Consider the following 21,639-nt stretch of genomic DNA (forward strand, 5'->3'; position numbering starts at 1 on the left):
TAGTTTCAATAAATGTCATTTATGTATTTAACCTTAATTGTTGACATTTTGTTTGTCTTATATATGAAAAGAAAAAAGACCATTAAGTTTTAAATACATGGCAAATGTAGTATTTTATACACAACCATAAATTTAATATAAAATATTCATTTATCTCCTTAATTTTAAATTATAACTGATTACTAAACAATACAATTCAACAAAGTTCACATTCTTGAATGACTTTGCATTTAGGTCTAGTTTGAATAGCAAGAGCTTCACATTTAATCTCAATATCCAAACACCATAAATATAAAGAGTAATGTTAGGTATAAGTTTCAAATAGATAAGTTTCATATAAGTCTTATAAAAAAGTGGGTTTTACAATTAAAGAATAATTTTTTTTACACTATTTTAAAGTGAGGTCTACTTTTTTTTACAAGGGCTTGCATGAAGTTTGTCTATTTGAGAATTGTAAAAATCATTTTTCTAAATATAAACACTTTAATTTTAAATTTTTAACTTTTTCATCTAATCATTACCTAATTATTACAACTTTTCCAAACTTCTAAAAAAAAAAAAATTTATCTTTTCAAATTTCAAAATAAAAATAATATTAAAAAATAATATTACAGTAATATTTTAATTTTATAATATTTTAGTTCAACTTTTTTTCTTTCATTTCTCAAAATCTCATAAAATATCTCAACTCAAATCATTTACCACTATTTACAGATTAGATCATCTCATCACAAGCATCTGCTCTAGCTGTGAGTATGTCATGATAACTTAATTAAAATTGATAAACATGTTTTTGTTACCATCGACATTGGGTGCCTGACTTCACTTTAGCAACTAGTTACTTAGATCTCATTTGAAGCCCTATTGAATGTACTTTGTCAACCCAATAAAGTCTACACCAGTTTAAACACTCCATCGTGGACACTAGAGTTCCACTAAAATAATACCTCATCCTAGTACTTGGGGTCACTATAAAATTAAAAGACTCCATTAACTTGAAAATAATTTTCGTGACAAACTCAATGTACGGGACATGACGTGTCATGTAACAATGAACGTGTAACAGATGACATGACATAACATGACATGTGACAGATAAGCATGTACTTGAAATAATTAACATTGCAAGGCATAATAGAACATTTACAATAATCATAAGTGACAAGAATATGACATTTATGGCTTACTTACAGTGATTGTAGCGTAACGTACATAAGAAGGCAAGAAATAAAAGGAAGATATTTTAAGGGTTAGAAACTCTCACTAATTACTTTGGAACGTGAAAATTTATTGACTTATGGTTAAATTGCAAGTTTACCTCTACTTGTGGGAAATTACAATTTTGTACCTGAAATAAGGATTTTGCATCCTAATTCTAAATCTTATCAAAATTTATATCCCTACTGTAAGTTTTGTCTTGAATCCAAATATCTAATCAGAAGAATTTTAAAACTAAACACATGCAAACCATGCTTTGGCTGAAACACATTAAAGCTAAAATCTTGATTTTTGTTGTAATTCATTCAAACTTCAACTTTCATGCTTAAACCAATATATGCAACTATTAAAAATCATATCCTATGTCCTAAAATCATGCTAATAAATCAAAATATACATTTGATAAAAATCATCAATTCATCATACCAACAAAAATGCCAAAACACTAGGTTTTGGTCAAATAGAAAAATCTTTGATGTTCTTGATCTAACACTTTTCAAATCGACTCCAATGATTCCAAAAGCTCACAAACACACTCTTAACATGTTCATAAGTCAACCTAAGTGATAATCATGCTTGGAGAACAACCAAAATCACAAAACTTACCACCAAGCAAATCGGCATGCACACTAAGTCCAAACCGAGTACTACATGTTTTGACTTTAGATCAAAATCACTAAATCTGAAATCTTCATGACATAAACCTTTAATAAATAAAACCATATACCTCATTTTCAAGTTTTAAACTTGAGCTGAGCATTTCATCAAGGATCACATGGCATAAGTTCATAAAAACACAAGGCACATCCGAGAGCCTCAAGTTTGTGTTCTAATTGAACCTTTGCATGCATAAAGATTATTCCATCATAATTTAAACTAAAGCTCTTAGAAAAAACTAAAAAACTCTTAACACATAAATGAAAGTCTTAAGAACATCATATATGAATCTTATGACCATTCGACTCGGTTTCTAAAACCAACAAACATCACAACCTCGAAATAGAAACTGTTTTGTGTGTTCCAGTTTTGAACTCAAAGAAAACGTGCATAACTCTTTAATAAAAATGTTAACATGCTTTGGATCAACTCATAAAATGTATAAAAACATGTTATCATTTCATCATATCGAAATCTACCCCTAACATTAACAAAAACTTCATCAAAATATCAAGATTCCACACTATCATCCAAATTGTTGCCTAGCATGACCTTTCCATATTCAAATACAAATTTCACCAATAAATACTCCACGAAAAATTACAAAAAATATATCAACGGAGAATTGAAAAGGGGTTAGAAAATGCAATGCAAGAACTGCCACAAAAACTATTTGAAACTCTCACCCGAGTTCTCTCCAAATAAGTGAATAAAAATAGACCAAAGGGTGAGGGAGATGCAAGGGACGCCCTTTATAGGAAGAAATGGCTGATGGGTGATGGATGAGTTAGTTACCTCTTGATAGGGGTTTAGGTAGCGAAAATAGTTGGCAAATCAACTTATGGTATCGGGTGCTGCAGTCGAGAGGGATGGGGAGATTTTGGTTGGCTTTTTGGCCTCCCATCCATGCACTATTTGGGTTGACATCTCAACCATAGAATTGTCTATGGTGGTGGGGGAAACTTTCTCAATAAACTTTGCATTGGGGCTAGTTTTTTATTGGCCTAAATGGGCCTAACCGAGCGGGCCTCTCTTTAGGGTCCAAATCAAATTCTAAGTTTTCTTGACCCAATGAATTTACCAAGGTAAAGAATAAATGTAAGTGTAATATGATGAATTTGAGTGATTAATAGCAAGTGGAAGTGATTTAATCAAGCGATTAATCACTTAAGCAAAAATCGAGTGGTTTAGGGTTTGGAAAACCATTTAGGGTTTTAGTTTCCTCCATGGAATTATGGTTTCAATTGAATCTTAATGGTTTGAGGTTTCATTAGGGTTGCAACCCTATTTTGGTTGACCACAAATTGTTTGGTTAGATGGAATAGTGTTTGACTTAGGTGGCATGATTATATGACTTGATTTGCCTTGTATTCATTCACATTTCTATCTCATGATTTCCCCTTGTGCCAAGTGTCTTGCACTATTCCCCAAGTGTGCATAAAATCTTGACAAGTGTCTGCTAAAAACTCCCCAAGGCTGATTTGGACAATCTACACTACGATTTGACATTCGTTTGAACCAAGTGCCACATGGCTCTATCCTGGGTATCACTATTCACCCAAAATTTTTAAAAAATTATTATTACACCATAAAATTATAATTATCTAAAAGTCTAGTGGTGCAACTCATTTCACAAAATTCAACTTCTAAGTGCTTCAATTAAATCAAAAGGTATTTTCGAGCACTTTTCATCCGGAGAGAGGGAAATGTATTATTGCACTGTAAAATCCTAAATAACCATTTGAGACTAATGGTGCAATTCATTTATCAAACTCATATTCCTAAGTATCTCAAATAATTAAAAAATCACTTATGTCGCCATAGAGGGTAAGAAACTGACTATGTTGATAGAATAAAACCTAAGCGGTTGCTTGATTCATGAAATCTTTTGAGGATTTCACGACATTCTTAAAGCCTAAAAAAATTCATCCCCTGAGTTTCTAGTAGACTGTTATAATCAACCTCTGAGTAGAAACATATTTATTCATGTTATGGCGAGGTATCACCCTGAGAATAAATCTTAAGTATATGAGCATGACAATAAATCACCCTTTGAGCAAATTCCATATATATGTATAGTCATATCAAGGTGAGGAATCACCCTCTTATTAGTTCACATAAAATCCATAATATTTTTTGATATAAGTACCAATGGGAAAACACTCCACCCGTTTAGCACAAGGAATCACTCTACCTGGTCAACGTGTGAGCTAATTCACCAAATTCAACCCATCTAACATGGAGAATCACTATACTTGATCAACACACAAAGGACACCAGGCACAATCAACTCGGGGACTCTATCTACTTGTGTTTTCAAGTGAGGCTAATACAAGACGTTCTACCCTAATCAAAACCGGGAATCTCTCTACCCATTTAAAACTCGTGATAATGTGCCATAGGAGTAGTGCAAGAACTCCTCAATCCATCTATGATTATAGACACATGGTAAGACTTAATTCTTGAAAACCATGTCATCATGAATTCATATCATTCAAACTCATCATCTCAAAATCATAGTGTAAAGGTAACCAATAAACATAATTAAGAATAATGTACTTTCATGTAAGAAAGGAAGTGAGATACATAATACGCATACCCTGAACTTATAACATAATTACAAGTGTTTACCTCACATTCCCAGTATGGTTGTAGGAGCTAAGCTACCTTAACAGTAGTTCGAATATTACAGTAGCGTGATGCTAATCCTTCCGTCGCAAGGTTTGAAGTCACTTTCTTTCTTGAAAACTTTAATTGGAGAGAGGGGTAAACACTTAACTATCTTGGATATGAGGTTTGGGCTTTCATCTAATGCTTTTTATATTGTGGGACTGTCAAGTCCTAGTCCCGACATGCATCTGACTCCATATATGCTTGAATGAGACATTTTCGATCTCAGTCTTCCATTTGGCCTCTGACCTTGAAGAATGTTAGAGATTAACAGGAACAAGGTGTGCGCATCCCTGCAACTTGCCTTGGGTCCACTCTCGCAGTCCTTCCCTTAATAAGGGTTTCCCACGTAGTGCTGGACCATACCCATTAGATTAGACAATATGGCTTGAAGGTTCGTAAGCTTTTATCTGTAGGCTCACTACAAATGTGACATCTCTTATCTCGAAGAGCTCCTTCCATAGGCTGCTAAGCACCCCTATGTTATATTGGAGAGCTCCCACGTCTGCATCGAGTTTGTTCTTGCTCGTTGCTTGCCCTAGTACGGTCAACAAATCATTTGCTCGCCTGATTTGGGGGAACAATCATTCATCACCCGATGTTGAAACGTGTTTGCCAGGCTTTTTATGTAGTGATGCTCGCCACTTTGCTCACCCGGTTGCCTCTTTGTCACCCACCTTTTCCTCAGGAGGGGATCTCTTCCCTTGCTTCAGCGCACTCCTCACAGTTGCTATATTATCCCAATTCCATTCTGGGATTGGTAGGGGTTGGAGACTACCAAGGGGTCCCTAGTGCACAACTTGACCTTCACTCAACAACTAGTGGTTTTTGGGACAAAAACTTTTCTCACATATAATATTTAGTAGCAAATACCTACTATTTGCCACAAAATACATGTCGTCGAAAATTCTCATCGTAGATATTTATATTGGACCATTTTATTTCACAAGTTACAATTTGTGAAAATTAAACGTTTTTTCCCACAAAATTAAGATCATCAGAAAAAGTTTGCAGATAATATTTTTTTACGGTAAGATATGCATTCATTAGTGACCGAATTGGTTGGTTACAAAAAAAAAACCAATTCCCGCGAATACCATTTGGTAGCAAATAATTAAGTTTTGTCACAAAATATACGTTGTCAAAAAACTCCCGTTGCAAATAATTATATTGGACCATTTTATTTGTCAAGAGTTACAATCTGTGAGAATTAAAGGTTTTTTCCCACAAAATTAAGATTATTAGAAAAAAGTTGGTAGATCAAATTTATTTACAGTGAGATATGCATTCATTAGTGACGGAATTTGTTGGTTACAAAAAAAAAACCAATTCCCGCAAATAATTAAGTTTTGCCACAAAATACACGTCGTTAAAAAAATCTCGTTCCAAAAGCACCTGGTAATGATATCGATGTCTACTTGCGTCCTTTGATTGACGAATTGAAAGAGTGTTGGGAAAACGGTGTTGATACGTACAATGCATCCGAAAATAGCTGGTTTCGCTTACATGCAGCACTGCTTTGGACCATCAATGACTTCTCAGCCTATGCTAATCTCTCTGGCTGGAGCACAAAGGGAAAGTTGGCATGTCCTACATGCAATGTTGATATAGATTCATTGTGGTTCACCTCAAATATTGCTCGATGTGTTAATGTCAGTGAAACCAAGATCCTAGGCATGGAAAGTCATGATTGTCATATTTTCATGCAAAGATTGCTCCCAGTTATGATTGGTGGATATTTTATAGTTGAAGTTCGACAAGCATTGATCGAGTTAAGTACTTTCTTCAAAGAGCTTTGTGCACGAGCATTAAAGATTGATGTCCTGTCCTCCATTAGCTACAAACTGACATCTCCATTATTCTTTGTAAGCTAGAAATGATATTCCCACCTGCCTTATTTGATATAATGGTGCATTTCACCATTCATTTATCACGAGAGTCATTGCCTGGTGGACCTGTGCAATATAGGTGGATGTATAATTTTGAGAAGTATCTAGGAAAGTTCAAGCATTATGTTAAAAATAAAGTTCGTCTGGAAGGCTCAATTGTAGAGGCCTATATTCATGTTGAGTGCCTTACATTTTGCTCGATGTATCTCCATGAGATTGAGACAACATTTAATCAACCAGAACAAAATGTTGATGTCGTTCAAGACCATGGAGCAGGAATGTTGTTTGTTTTCTAGCAAAAAGCTTGTCCGCTTGGATCGCCCTCCACTGAAAAGAATAGATGAAAAACTTTTTGGAAAGACCCGGTGGTATGTGCTCAACAATTTCCCTAAGATTGAACACTACCTAAAGTAAGTATTGCTTACTCTAAACTCAATCATATCATCAGAAACAATTTCATTTTCTGGAGATAGAAATCCATTCAATTATTTTCATTGCATATGCATGTAGTCAACACTATAACAAGATTAAAGAAGAAGGCTCTAGCAATGTCGATCGTAGGCACTAGATTCAATTTCTCAACTGGTTCAAAAGCCATGTAACTTTGCTCATTGTTAACCTCAATACCATATAAAACACTTCAAGTTGCAGCTCAAAAATGACATTTATTGCCATTTCTAAACTAACTGAGCTAATGATTACTACTAATAGGTCCGTGAATTGCATTTGTCGAATCCAAGTGAGGTTAGTGATGAAGTTTATGCTCTAGCATGTGGATCTGATCCATGGGTTGAGTCATACAGTGGATGCATTACGAATGGAATAAGGTTCCATACAAAGGACTGCGAACAACATCAACAAACTCTAAATAGTGGGATTCTTGTTAAGGAGTACATCAGTCTCATAATGTTGAGTTCTACGCTGTGTTGAAAGATATTTTTGAGTTATGCTACATGGGATGACATCTTGTATACTTGTTTAAATGTGATTGGTGGGACGTTGGTGATCATAACCGAGGCATACGTGTAGGCAGCCATTTGACAAGTGTGAATACTAATAGAACATGGTATAAGGATGTGCCTTTTGCCCTTGCCAGTCAATGATCACAAGTGTTTTACTTAAAAGATCCGAGTGTGGCAGGAAATTGGCAAGTGGTACTAAAGGTAACAAATATGAATGTATACGACATTCCACCGATGCCATCAGTTGGGTATGATGATGAGGACTCCTTTGCCAGTGATGCATGTCAAGATGATGATCATGTTAACCATTTTAGTCTAGTGAATCAAAATGATAGTGGGTTGGTGAATCAATTGCATAGAGAGGATGAAGAACCATATGTAGTTAATGAGTTGCCTATAACACACTGTGCATGTTCTGGTGATGCCGAACATACTTTTTATTGACGATGATGGTGATAGTGATGAAGGTGATGATGATTCCATTAATGACAACTTGTTTGGAAATGAGGAAGACTTAGAATCAAATTCAGAAACAGACTCATCTGACTATTGTATGTTTCTATGATTACTCAATCAACTTGAACCATGTTTATTTAATTTTGAGCCATGATATATTTTTTTTACCATTGTTGAGCTATTTTTGTACACTTATCACAGAGTGGAGGGATTTTGGGTTCAGAACTTGGTCTGCATATTAAGGGAAGAAAAGAGTTGGAGAGGGCTAAAGGTAATGTCCAAAATCTATAACTTTGTACTTACCTTGTGATTATTTTGTTAAAGACCAATTTGAGCATTAGTGACTGTTTATAACATGAGAGTAGATAGTGTGTGGGAAATAATTTCATAACTTTGGAAATACTAGAATTCTAGGGAAAAGTTGTGCTTGCTTATATAACCATCAATGAGATTGCAGACAAATTAAATTTTGTAGGTCATGTTGTGGTTCCTGATTGTAAAAAATATGGTTGGATATGGATTGTTTAAGTGTTGTTGAGACTAGACCATATTATTTGATGTTAAGAGCAGAGTTTAAAGACTTTCTGTTAATACACACTACTAATGTTCCAGGATGTATTGATGTAGCAACTTGACAGAAGTTGCCATATCTCAAAAGGGTTGCTGTTTGGTAGAGAGCAAGTACACCAAGCAGATTTTTCATGGTTGATTAGGCAACGACAAGGCTGCATTTTCAATGTTAATCACAATTTGTTATCAGTATTGTAGTGTAATGCCAAATAACAACTTGTGGTGTAGATTTGATTTTCCATATTGTAACATGCACTTAAGTATATGAAACTACTATTGGGAAAATGTAATGACAGTTTAGGTGGGTTTGTAAGGATAGGGACATTGATAGGTTGCTTGTCTAATGATAAGATAGACACCTGTATGAAAGTTGGATGAGTTCTCAATTTGAGAACTTGTGCAAAACTACCTGTGGGATGATGGGGGCACTTAAAAAATTTATGTTTGGAGATGAGTATAGTAGATATTTACATGGTTCAAACTTCGTGTTCATAGATGGCAATATCCAATGCTTGTGCAGTGGTTATGATGTTACCCATTAAAACTAAACAATTACTATTCTCCAGATGAAGCAATATCTCTCAATTGACAAAATACAAGGGAATGGTCAATTAACATCAGGTTCTAACAGAATATGAGCATATATGCTTCTTACTATGCTATATGATATCTATAGAAATAACTCGTTTTCAATCCAACCAGAATTTCCCACGGAAATTTTTTTAATATTGCAATCCTTCCATGGTTTGGTATAATTAATTGAATTGCCACAAATTAAGTATTGTAAAAATGATGAATAAAAAAAATCGAATCAATGCATAACAGATTAATTTACTGATTTAGTTTTAGCCGAAATTGAAGTGTTAAAAAGTTGGTAGAGTCATTTTGGTTCAGTGCATTGAGCAGGGACTAATAATGTGACCTAAATTATGAATTGCCACTATTTAGTTGCTCGTTGGTGGTAAAATGAGAGGGGAAAAAGTGGGAAACTCAAAAAGTGGCTATGAAACCTGATGCAACATCTTGTCAAAGTCTACCACACTTTGGACCATGGTTAGTGAGGCTAGTGAGGTTAACATTGGGTTTTTTCCTACTTTACAGAGACTGGGGTGTACAAAGCTTTTTTTGAAGGTTAAAAAATCCTCTTACTCTAGAGGAACTAGAAGCTTGGTGAAAAACCCGAAGTTGAAGTTGCTGCCGAGTTTTTTGAAACTCTTTTACATAGAGATTCAGACTCTATTGTGAGTAAGTCATAGATTAAGTTTCTTCATATTGGACCATTTTAAGTTGTACATAAAAACAAATTTGCATTTGATGAGAACTTTTGTGATCGAAAGCCATTTTTTTGTTTCTTGAACAATCAGTGACTTTAGTGCCACTGATTGTGTGTGTTTCTATACATTTTTGATATGTAATCCCTTATATATAAGAGGTTAGCTACACTTCCTGTAAAGTTGTATTCAATGACTTGTTAAGACTTACTTACAAATAGTATCACTTGATTATGCTACGTTAGAGCTCACTTCTTTTTTTGGCATAAGTCTAGTTATTGTTAATGTCTTTGTTTGACATATAAGTATAATCTTGCGTCCTTTTTGTTTGAAGAGAGAAATCAGACCCCTGCTGTTAAGAAGTGGTTCATGGAATGAGAGGAAGGAAGAAAGTTCATGGTGGGCATGCTAGCCATGTAGCATCAGGTTTTGGTAGAGGCCAATTAGAAAAACAGCATGAAGTACGCACACCTAAGGATGAGATTCCATCATTTTCAGATAAGGAAATGCAAGCACTGAGTGTTGAACCAGAGGGGTCGTCAATCCCCATCAATGAGGTTGGTATGAATATGGATGTTGCTGTTAACATATATTTACCAGATGTTTAAAGTTTCTGTAGCCATTATTGTTGTATAATAATGTAGTACTCATTAAAGACTTTATGTACTGCCTAAGATTAAATTTTGGCCTTGTTCTATAGCTCCTCTTACAAAGAAACGTTGTCGGGGACTAGTAAGGTGCACAAAATTTGAAAAAATTTTAAATATAGAAAAACACATTTGCATATTAAGGATGGCCAACGAGAAGTATCCTGTGAACATGTGGCACTCTTCATAGCATGAGTGACACATATTGACAGACTATATGCAAATATAACACATGTAAGTTGGACTCGTGTGGGTAAGAAAGAGAAGGATGAGTAATATAGATTGTGTCTGGGTAAATTTTACAGTTGTAGTATTATTTTTTTAGTTAAGTGCACATTCATTTGCATAATAAAAGGTTGTATAAACTCTTGTGATTAGGCTGATTTTGAATTGGATTGGACTAAAAGCAACCATAAGGAGATGATGACAATGGCAATTGCTCAAAAGTATAATGATTTCCACTACCTACTACACCGCACGTACAAAAAGTATACCACACATGAGGAGGCTATTTTCGGTGGGACAACGATGGTAGAGAAAAGCGTATGAGAATGTTTATGTGAGAGATGGGCGAGTGAGGAATTCAAGGTAACAAATAAGATCAATTATTTTCAGGAGTCCATTTCCAAATTTAATTAGATTGAAACTTGAAGAGTTGCAGGCTTTTGTTATATGTTCTTTTATTAGTAAATTAGCTGATCAAAGACTATTTGTCAGAATTGTAGAATTTATCAAAGAAGAACACAAATAATAGGGGGACTCAATAGATGACTCATACAGTTGGAAGAAAGTCTTTTGTTAGGCTCATGGAAGAAAGGGTAATAATTTATTTTAGTAGTAAATTATTAAAGCTCGAGTTTAATAGTTAATCTGTAAGCTATATTTTTTTATTACTATGGAAAGTACTGAACTAAGAAATTTGTTTTAAAGCGGGAGACAACTCTGAACTTGGTTGCTTTTTATAAAGAGGTGCATTGGTCTGCAAAAAAAAGTGGATTCATTACTAAAATTGTTGAGCATAAATATGTGAGTAAATAATTATTTAATTTACTGCTTTGTGACATTATTTATAGCAGATTTGTGGCTGGTTGATACTGAAATAATTGAGTTAATGTAGAATAGGTTGAAAGATTGAATGAGATGGAACCATATGAAAACATGGATGATGCAGTGAATGCCGTGTTTAGGGATGTATTAGGACATCAATCTGGATATGCGAGAGGTTTAGGCCACTTAGTAATACCAGACCCATCTCCATCATTGTTAAAGAATAGAGAGTTTCTAAGTATTAACGAAGAGAATTAGAAGAACAAGGCTGAGGCATGGGCTTAAGGACTGAACTTGATGCTTTCAAGAGAGACGTAGCTGCCATGAAGGCCCACTTTTTAGATGTTGAGAAGGAGCTAATTTCTCGTTTGACAGAATTGGAGTCCCATAGTCAGTCTCGTAATGAGAATGAGCTGGGAGATGAATAGGCATCTTAAAAAGTTATGGGGGTACCAGCTTTTTGAAATTTTGGGACAACTTTTTGATAAGTAAAATCCTTCCTTTAAGTGGATGTATGTATCCTTTTGTTAAGAAATTTGGTTAATCATGATGATGTGGGGACTTGGATTGTTTTGGAAGATAGCCAATATAGTTTGAGACTAGTTAAGGCTATCTTGGGATCTATAGTACAGTTGTAAAGGTTGAGGCTAAGCTTTTGATAACTTAAGATGCAAGTGGGAGGAAGACAAGATGAACCTTGTGTACAGGTATTCAATATTTTTTTTTCCCAACTCTCAACTTATAGTATATTTCCATCATGTGTGACTTATACCATATACGCAAATATCCTCTTGGAAAGCATAGACTTACAAAGCCTAGATATATGTACGTTAAAGCTTAATATTGTAATTTGTGGTTACTATTAAGAAACACCTTGTGATATACAAATTACTATACTATATGTTTGAGAGCATATTCATTTAAGACACAGCCATGGGACACATTATTTATTACTTCCTTTGTTGTCAGTGCAAGTTATGGGTGGATTTTGAGTAACATAAAAATAGCAATAATAACTAGTTGTCAATGCAAACTAAATTGAATGCCTATACAACATTTTAACAGATTAATTGAGTTAATGTATATATAAAAGGGTTATTTTATTTTTGTTGTGATTACTCAAAAAAACTGTGTAGATAGTACTATATAGGATTATTCTAAAGCAAATAAGTTTCTACACTAGTTTGGATGTTAATGATGATGATATTTTGAAGCTATCATTTAACAACTTGTTCTAAATTGAAGACTTTAATCAACAAGAATAGAGTTGTTGGTTTATTCTTCGTGGCAAAAGTGATACTGTGTTGTAGTGTTAGGAAGATCATTTTAATCTGTTGCAAATAACCCTTTCATTTAGTTTGTTGTCAATGTAAGTCAAGGGGCAGTCTTGTTAAATGCAAGGGTTAGGTTTATAGAAGGTGTTTTTGTAATCGATACACTGTTTTTTCTATTATTAAAGATAGCAAAACTGCATGGGGCCAATCTAACTCCTCATATGCTCTCAAGGAAAACTCAGCCAAATCTACAGGTATTATCCTATGTAGCTATAATGTACATAGGCATAAAAGCAGAATTGTATGGATTATTTTAGACATGAAACATGTCCTATTTTACATTTGTAGTTAAATAGTGGTGTGTTGCAGTAGATGATTATCTATAGCTTGATAGCCTTAACTAGTAGATGATTATAGTTTGGTATTGGTGGAAGCAGATTCATACACTAATCTCGGTAATTTTTGTTTCCAATTTTGCAACTCAGTTATTTTATAATAGTGATCATCACACCAGTTACAATTGGTGAAACAAGAGTTCTCGATCATTACATGGTTAGTAATGGACCAAGTCTTCATGCATGCATGCTTGAATTTATAAGAAGAATGTTCCATCCAGGAAGGGTTTTCAGATTTGACTAAATTATATGTATTTGGTAACTCTTGATGTATTGATTAATCAATGGAACATTTGTTGTCCATGTAAATGCAAGAATCTTATTGGTACATGAACCTTATGTAAGTACTATATACATGCTGGTGACTATAATGACACCATTAATATCAATATATATATATATATATATATATATGTATGTTGGTTAATTAATTCTCGGTTTGGATTGAGGGCGATATGAGAAAGCTGTTCAATCACTCTCGGGAAAATGTTTTCACTACTTGCCATACAGGTCTGTACAGTGAAATAATGATTATGATTAATTGAGCATTTGAATTCAAGTAATAGTTAGAATAATCAGTGGTTGAATTGGTTAATGCTAAGCGAAGCATTTTACCCAATTAACTACAATAAAGCAAAAGGAAAAAACGTTACTCAAACACTCTTGACCTATTATACTCGTGACAAAAAAATTAATATTATTCATCACTTAGCTTGCAAGAAATACTTTTTTTTAGTAATAAAACTGTACACGGGTAATAACTATTATCGACATTATTGGATGTTCCAAGAAATATGATATGAACCTGTGGGAATGAATTCCCTTGAACCCACAATCAATTTGAAAACTCTCCAAGAAAGCCAAAATCAAGTCAACGGATGGAGAAACTAGACCCGATGAGAACTTGTTTCAAGAACCTAGATTATATTAAAATCTAGACCCGTTGAAGAACCCGTCTCAAGAACCCAGATAACAAAGGAGGAACGCCACAAAGGTTGTGATTTACTTTTGATAAGTTCAATAGTTCAATCAAGAACAAGAGGAGAAAACTCAACTCATAAATAAAATTCAATATTGTCTAACCCCTCAAACGAGGCAACAAAGAGTTTTTAAACCCAAACCTAATCAAAACCCTAGCCAAAATAAAGCCCCTTTTACCCAAAATGACCCTTGATGAACAGTACCGGCTACAGTATCCCCTACAATAAATTGATGAAACCCTAGTTCTTAAAAAGTAACTTTCCAAATAAGCCCTTGGCCAAAATACAAGGCCTTCCAAAACAACATAGTTCATAAGAAATAAGACATGTGGGCCAAGCATCTTCAAGCCCACTTATTCTAAACTAATAAAATAAATCATTTAACCAAATTGGAAGCCTCCAATAACAATAGGCCGTATCTCTAAGTCATGTCTTCCACAGTTTGAATCAAGTGGATCAAAACTAGTTCTTCTTCTTTCAGACCCATCTTGAGTGTTGGGCTCTTGCTAGCTTCATCCCAAGTGGATTGCACCAATCATTGCATTACTTCCTTGATCTTCTTGGCCCTTGATCTTGTAATTAGCCCATCTAGAACTTGCAAAGGATCTTTAAGAGTAGGCCCACCTTGGTTCCTATCATTCCCCCTCTCCTCAAAAGGATTCGACCTCGAATCTTCACCTACATCAAAAGGAGAAAGATCAGAAACATTGAAAGTTGCAGAAACTTTATACTCACCTGGAAGATCCACTTTATATGCATCGTCATTAATTTTCTCAAGAATTTGGAAAGGTGCATCTCCTCGAGGATGCAACTTAGTCCTTCTATGGGCTGGGAATCTTTCTTTGATCATGTGAACCCAAATCCAATCTCCTGGTTCAAAGATGACACGCCTTCGTCCTTTATTGGCTTGGGAAGCAACCGTTTCATTCTTTTGGGCAATTTGAAGCCGTACCCTCTCATGAAATGACTTCACCAACTCTACCTTCTTTTGTCCATCCAAACTACTCCTCTGGGATACAGCAACAATGTTCTCCTTACTTTCCTTGTAACGGATGACATAGGGATAGGTCTCAATGTATTCCATCCATCTAGCATGCCTTTTATTCAACTTATCTTGACCCTTGAGATGCTTTAATGATTCATGATCGGTGTGGATCACAAATTCCCTTGGCCATAGGTAGTGCTGCCAAGTCTCTAATGCACGAACAAGAGCATAAAACTCTTTGTCATAAGTAGGGTACTTCAGGGATGCCCCACTTAACTTTTCACTGAAGAAGGCTATGGGCCGCCTATCCTACATCAAAACAACTCCAATCCCTATTCTTGAGGCATCACATTCAATCTCAAAAGTTTTGTTAAAATCAGGTAATGCTAACACAGGTGCAGAGCACAACCTTTCTTTAATAGTGGCAAAAACATTCTCTTGATTAGCCCCCCAATGAAACCCAACATTCTTTTTAATTACCTCCAGTGAGTGGTGCAGCAATTGAAGTCTTTAACAAAACGCCGATAAAAGCTAGCTAAGCCATGAAAGCTTCTTACCTCAGTGATGCTTTTTGGCGTTAGCCACTCCTTGATGGCCTTGACTTTCTCTTCATCCACCTCAATACCCTTTGTACTAACAACATAACCAAGAAAAATAACTTTTTCCATGCAAAAGGTACATTTCTTGAAATTAGCATACAACTTTTCACATCTCAACACATAAAACACATATCTCAAATGCTCAATATGTTCATTTAAGTTCTTGTTGTACACTAAGATATTATCAAAGTACACAACCGCAAACTTGCCTATGAATGCACGTAGGACATGGTTCATTAATCTCATGAAAGTATTGGGCTCATTTGTAAGTCCAAATGGCATAACCAACCATTCATAAAGCCCATACTTAGTCTTAAAAGCAGTTTTCAATTCATCACCCTCTTTCATTCTAATTTTATGGTATTCACTTTTAAGATCAATTTTACTGAAAATACATGAGCCATGCAATTCATCAAGCATATCATCCAATCTAGGAATGGGATGGCGATACTTTACCGTGATATTGTTGACCGCCCTGCAATCAATGCACATCCTCCACGTCCCATCCTTCTTTGGCACTAGTAGCAATGGTACTACACAAGGGCTCATGCTCTCCCTCACGTACCCCTTGCTCATCAAATCCTCAACTTGCCTCTGAAGCTCCTTTGTCTCCTCTGGATGACTCCTATAAGTTGGTCGGTTTGGAATAGCAGCTCCGGGCACAAAATCAATCTGGTGCTCAATGCCTCTAATGGGTGGAAACTCATTTGGCATCTCCTCCAGGAATACATCCTCAAACTCCTGCAACAAAGAAACAACCAAACTAGGAAGAGACTGGTTAGTTTCATCAAGAGTAAGATAAGGCTCTTTATAGACAAGAAAAATCATAGGGCGATCTGCGAAGAAAGCCCTCTTAACCTCACTCTCTCTTGCATAGAAACTCACTTTTGCCTTTCCTTTTCTCTCGGCAGACTCTCTTTAGAGCAAGGTTTCCAATCAGGTCTGATTCTATCTTTTATTTCTTGCATCCTTTAATTTAATTATAGGGCTTCATTGTTCTAGGGTTGCCAAAAAAAATAAAATAGAAACAAAAAGTAGGCTACCGAAATTCTTAGGATTTTGGGTTTGGCTGAAATTTGCATCACCTAGGGTTTCAAAATTCTTGGGTTTCCCTGCATCTCTAAGTTTATCTGTTGCTTGGAGTGCCGTTCCATTGATTATCTTCTACTTCGTTGTCGTGCTTGAATTCAATTGCTTGATTTTCACAATTGAATATTGCTATTTGTGATTGAATTATAGAAAAGAAAGGAAAAGAAAAGAAAAGAAAAGAAAATTCGAAAAAAAAAAAAGAAGAAGAAAAGAGAAGGTAGCATATTTAAAGTTGCTACATAGTTACAACAAAGAGAAAGAAAGTATTTGTTGATTGAGCTTTTATCATCATAGCAGCTAATTACATCTTTCTGGTTGGTATCTTGTTTTATAATTACTCTTTCCCTCGTATAAATTCCTTGAGTCTCGTGTCATTTTATTCATTCCTTATTTCTTTGATCTATATTACTGGTTGTAATAATACAAAGTTGTATTGTCTTGATTTAGTTTAACTAGTTCTTAAAGAACTTGAGGGGGAAAACTATTGAGGTAAAAGGCAAGAGAGTGCGAGACTATTATCGGGAAAAAGCCATTAAGAGTGATACACGAGTGGAGTGCCATTATTCGAGTGTAAACATGTAAGAGAGTGTGTAAGGTTTTCCACTAACATTATTTTTGTGCAGCATAATATGATGTATCATAGAAGTGACTCATCACCAAAGGGTGTGGCAGATAACTCATCCTTTGTGTTGCAAGCCATGCAACAACTGCTTAAGCGGTTGAACTTGGTGTTGGGTGAAGTGAGGGATAGTATGGATAATCAAGAAGCAGTAATTAGAAATCTGTAAGGTGGGAGGGGAGAGATAGGAGGCGACGTGAGTTTAGTGTTGAAAATGGGTATGAGAATGAAGAGTATGGTGATTCTCTTGTTACCAGGCATGCACTCAATACAAAAATTAAGATGGATGATATAGAGCAGCAGAGTGAGAACATTTTTCATACTAGATGCCACATTAACAACAAGGTATGTAGTATAATTATTGATTTGAGGAGTTGTATTAATTTGGCTAGCACTACTTTAGTTGAGAAATTGAATTTACGTGCCTTGAAACACCCTAGACCATATATGTTGCAGTGGTTGAGTGATTGTGGGGAGTTTAGGATAAATAAGCAAGTGCTAGTTTCTTTTTCAATTGGAAAATACCAGGATATGGTCCTTTGTGATGTAGTGCCTATGCATGCTGGTCATATTTTGTTGGGGAAACCATGACAGTATGATATGAATGTGATCCATGATGGGTTAAGGAACATGTACAGTTTTGAAAAGGATGGAAAAACAATCAAACTTGCTCCTTTAACTTCAACACAGGTCCATGGGGACCAATTGAAGTTGAAAAGTGAGGTTGCTAAAAAAAGAAGGAGTGAAAATGAGAGTGATAAAAAAAGAAAGAGTAAAAGTGAGAGTGATCAAAAAAGAAAAAGTGAAAAGGAGATTGAGCAAAAAAGCAAGAGTGAAAGTGAGATTGAGCTGAAAAGCAAGAGTGAAGGTGAGATTGAGCTGAAAAATAAGAGTGAATGTGAAATTGAGAAAAAAAGAAATAGTGAGTTCGAAATGGAGAAAGAGAGAAAAATGAGATAGAAAAAAGAAGAGGGTGAGACTAAGACCACAAGAAAAAGAGAGAATGAGTTGAAAAATAATTGTGAGGTCAATAGTACAAAAAAAGATGAAGAAAAAGAGAGTGACAGAAAAAAAGAGAGTGAAAAGAAAAAAGAGTGTGAAAGGGAAAAATAGAGTGAAAAAGAAAAAGAGAGTGGAAAGAAAAGAGAGTGTGAAGAAAGTGAGAGAAAAACAAAGAGAATATTGAGTTTTTATGCTAAGGTGAGTCTTAATCCTAACGAGCTTGATGTATGTTTGCCTAGTATTGTTGTCTCTTTGCTGCAGGGATATGAGGTCGTATTTCCTAATGGTGTATTAGTGGATTGCCACCTATTAGGGAGATAGAGCACTACATTGATTTTGTGCCATGTGCGACAATTCCTAATCGACATTTCTTTGAAGAACATGAGTCCTTGACACACTTAAAGGGACAAAGTAAGTTGTTGACTAAAATGCGTGATAAGCGGGAGGATTGTATTGAGACTTTTCCTTATGTATTCAAATACACACAAGGTATGAAAAATTTTGTGGTTGACGCTTTAGCAAGAAGGTATGTCCTTGTCTTCATTTTGGTTGCAAACTTGTTAAGACTTGAATATGATAAGGAATTGCATGCTAATGATGATGACTTTGCTAGTGTGTATGGAACATGTGAGAAAACATCATTTGGTAAGTTCTATAAACTAGATTGGTACTTGTTTAGAGAGGATAGATTTTGTGTGCCTACTAGTTTTATGCGTAAGTTGCTTGTGTGTGATGGATATGGTGGTTTGTTGGGTAACCTAGGTGTAAGGAAGACTTTTGTTATGTTGCATGAATATTTTTGGGAATATCATTTGCCATTCAATGACGTGTTGCATGGACGTTTGTCGAAGTATAATTTTTCATTCATTGATGTGTTGCACAAATGTTTGTGGGAGTACCATTTGCCATTCGTTGACGTATCGCATGAACGTTTGTGGAAGCATCATTTGTCATTCATTAACGTGTGCGTGGACGTTTGTAGAAGTATCATTTTTCATTCATTGATGAATTGCATGAACGTTTGTGGGAGTACCATTTGCCATTTATTGACGTATCGCATGAATGTTTGTGGAAGCATCATTTGTCATTCATTAACGTGTTGCATGAACATTTGTGGAAGTATTACTTGTCATTCATTGAATTTGCATATAATTGGAGTGGTCATTTTGGTGTAAGGAAAGATTTAGGTTTGTTTCATGAACGTTTGTGGGAGTATCATTTGCCATTCATTGAATTGTTACATGGACATTTCCGGGAGTATCATTTGGCCTTATTAGAGTGTGCATATAAAACCTTTGATACTACTATTTCTTATTCTCCGTTTGAAATTGTTTATGGTTTTAATCCACTTACTCCTTTAACTTTGATGCTTTTGCTTGTTAATGATAGGAGTAGCTTGACTCAACATTTTCAAATTCTTGAGAAAATTAATGAAAATGCATATAAAATGGATCTTCCAGGTATGTATCATGTTTCTGTTATTTTCAATGTTACTAACCTCTTTCCCTTTGATCCAGGTGGAGATTCGAGGTCGAATCCTTTTGAGGAGAGGGGGAATGATGGGAACCAAGGTGAGCCTAGTCTTAAAGATATATTGCAAGTTCCAGATGAGTCAATTACAAGTTCAAGGGCTTAAAGGATGAAGATTCAGTTTTGATTCATTTGATAAGCTATGGAAAGGGTAACAACATGACTTAAACGCTTTGGACACTTGAAGACTTTCAATTTATTTAATTCATTTAAATGACTTATTTATTAGTTTAGAATAATTGGGTTTATTACGGGTAAGACTTAAGAGGGCCTATGCAAGGGCATGTTGGGAAAGTTATTATTTTATTGAACTAGGGTTTCAATAGGTTACTGTAGCCGCGACACTGTTCATCCAGGGGCGTTTTGGGTAAAAGGGACTTTATTTTAGCTAGGATTTTAATTAGGTTTTGGTTTAAATACTCTTTGTAGCCTCATTTTCAGAACTTTATGAAATTTGATGAATTTGAGTTGAGTTTATCTCCTCTTATTCTTAATTGAAGTTTTGAACTTATCAAAGGTAAATCACAACATTTGTGGCATTCCTCCTTTGTAATCTGGGTTCTTGAGATGGGTTCTTCAACGGGTCTAGATTTTGATATAATCTAGGTTCTTGAAACAAGTTCTAATTGGGTCTAGGTTCTCCATCCATTGACTTGATTTTGGCTTTCTTGGAGAGTTTTCAAATTGATTGTGGGTTCAAGGGATTTCGTTCCCGCGGATTCATATCAAAATACCTTTTCCTGACCTTGTTTTCATGTAGAATTTTTTTTTTTTACTAACCAATTAAGTACATGGCAAGCTCACAATTTTGTCTATTAATGAGTATAACAAATGTCTTTTTCCGACAGTGTATTTCTCACAATAACGTATTTTCAGCGGAATATATATGCAGCAAGTACTTGAAATTCATGTGAATTAGTTGCAATACAGCAACTTTATCCACTAGAAATGTTCGTCGAAAAAGGTAAATTGTGAAAAAATAAATTGATATTTCTGGCGAAGTTTTTTTTTTCTTTTTTATAATTTTTTTCTAGATATAAGTATTTCCTGCTATATATTTTAGTTACGAAAAATCTTTTCCGTTGAAGAAAATGTACAGTGAGATAATCTTTTTCTTAAGAAAAGTATATAATATTTGTCACAACCAAATACGGTCGGAAATAATTGTTATTCCAACGAAATACATGCTCGTAGCTTTAACCACTTTCGGTTGCGACACAATTTTGAGGAGTCAGCTACAACCATATTTGGTAGGTAAAACTTTATTCCGGCACAAAAATGTCTTAATTGCAAAGAAATCACCCTCGGGAAAAACCACCATATGTTGTAGTGCTTGTTGACAAGTGGGTCATCTATAAACAAAATATGTTATTCCTCTCTTTATGTCATCCCACCAAAAGTGTCACTTCAGGTCTTTGTATATATTTGTGTTATTAGGGTGCACAGTGTATGGTGCATTAAACCGAGCCTCTCTTAAAATTTTACCCTTGACTTCTTGATCTGTTGGAATGATTCTTTTATCCTTAATAAATATATATATATATATATTGTTCTTACTAATGCTAAGTGATGTTTACAAATTTTTTGTATTTGAGTGATGTTTGAATATTTTGTGATTTAGTAGTGTTTGAATGACTAGTATTTTGCAGAAGCCCATATAGAAAAGAGAAATTGTCTAAAACCTCACACATGATTGTTTCTCATCTTCATGGCAGAAGAAACTTTGAGATATATATTTATACTCGAAAGAATAGATGAATTTTATAATATTTAAACTAA

This window comes from Juglans regia, chromosome 12 (assembly GCF_001411555.2).
Source record: "Juglans regia cultivar Chandler chromosome 12, Walnut 2.0, whole genome shotgun sequence".
In the NCBI taxonomy this organism is placed as follows: domain Eukaryota; kingdom Viridiplantae; phylum Streptophyta; class Magnoliopsida; order Fagales; family Juglandaceae; genus Juglans; species Juglans regia.